This window comes from Patella vulgata, chromosome 7 (genome assembly GCF_932274485.2).
Source record: "Patella vulgata chromosome 7, xgPatVulg1.2, whole genome shotgun sequence".
Taxonomy (NCBI): Eukaryota; Metazoa; Mollusca; class Gastropoda; family Patellidae; genus Patella; species Patella vulgata.
The window spans coordinates 13,945,293-13,947,162 of NC_065885.2; positions in this window are offsets into that span (position 1 = coordinate 13,945,293).

Below are 1,870 nucleotides of genomic sequence, written 5' to 3' on the forward strand. Positions count from 1 at the left end.
CTTTTCAGTGCGTAGTAAATTTTGCATCCGATTGTTTCGATCAATTTGCCACAAATCAAAAATAACATAGCCGCGTTTATCAGGTCCTTCAAAGCAGAGAGAGATGGGGTTTAATAAAGTCCACTCGACACAGACTAGGTCATTTCGGGACTAATATATAGTTTAATCTTATTTCAATAATTCGCTTGCGTAGGGGTCTTTAGCGGCGGGAGGAAACCGGAGGACCCGGAGAAAACCCACGAGGTTGGACAGGCGATCCTACTCCTTGTCACGTTCAACCGGGGATTCGAAACCACGCCAGTTGACTCAATGACAGTTTTATGATACAGCGCGCACGTTCTAACCATTCGACCACCCAACCCCCCTCCCTCAAAGGAGAAAGCCAAGGGTTACGGAACATTTCAAACGGCCCAATATATTGAACTGAAACATTCACGTTTTATTTATTTATTTTTTGACGTTTGACATAAAAATTCAAACTTAAAAACTGGGATTTCAACATTAAAAATTTGCTGACTTTGTTTACAGGTAAGATGTACACCCGTAGTGTCCCGTTAAAATAAACTATGTGCATTCACGAGCAAAGGGGGTGTTAGCAAGCCACAGTACTTAGAAACTGTGCCAAATCACGTTACTGTTTTTATCCTCAAAGTTTTAGGGTCGCAGCAACCATTTTAATATTGTTGAACAGTGAACGCAATGGTACTTCAAATTAAAAAAGCCCTTCTACCGGGTATGACGATTTAAACAAAATATATTTTTGAGTTTAGGCAACACAGTTTTTAAAAATAACTTTCTATGGGTTTTTTTTCATGCGGCAATATCGTATATTATGTTGCTTTAATTTTCAAACCGGAGGTTCTACCGAGAGATTAGAATCCAATACACAATTCATTGTCTAAAGTCCTGCCGAGCGAAGTGATGCACAAGATTTCAAATGGCTGATTTATACTGGGAATGTGCAAGCAAGGTAACAAATTGTTTTCATTTCGAAAAATAATCTTCATGCAATTAATATCGAGTATTACTTAATATTATATGTTAGTCAACCATGAAAAATGGAATCTAACTGTTTTACATTGTGGATGCTCGACTGTCAGTCGGGTATGTTCCGAACTGATGGAATTGCAATCGTGTGACGCGGATTTCAGACCTGTCACAGTTCTGTCAGTTCTGACATCAGAGGTGGCGTGGGTATAATCGTGACGTAATAAAGCACAACGAATATGTTTCTGCTGTCATGAGTCGGCGCATACGCCCTAGCTCCAAATTCCTAATCACTCGATTGTCATTATTAATTCCGGAACGTTCCATCGAGCATCCTCATTGTAATTCTACGACGATTCATTTTTATACACCCATACTTTTAATATAGACGTACACAGCTGTCAACCCGTTGGTCCATCCGTCATTCGTAATTCTTGTTAGTACTATACAGGCCATTTGAAATTGATATGGACACAGATCACCAAATATTCCTACGCCGTCACCAAAGCTATTTTTAGTCTTCCTCTCCCTTTTCCTTTTCCCCCCTTTTGCATGCCGATTTTTGTTGTCTTTTTGGTGTAGAATCGAAGAAAAGGGTTTGAAAATACATTTTCTGCCAGGTTTTGGTGAATATTCATAATTTTGATGCGGAAGGATACAAGAGTTGAGAGGTTGGTTAGGTTGAAATGTAGGGCCTGAAATTGCATGTTTACTTGTAACGAAAATTTGGGAAAAAGTTAGAGCCGGTCTAAGATACGAGAATTAACATTGGAGTCAATGGGGAAATCTTTAGTGATCTGTGGCCATATGGGTTGTCTTATCGCATCAAAATGACAAAAGCCTTCCAGAGTTATCCCCCTTTTTATTAAATCTTGTCAGCGCT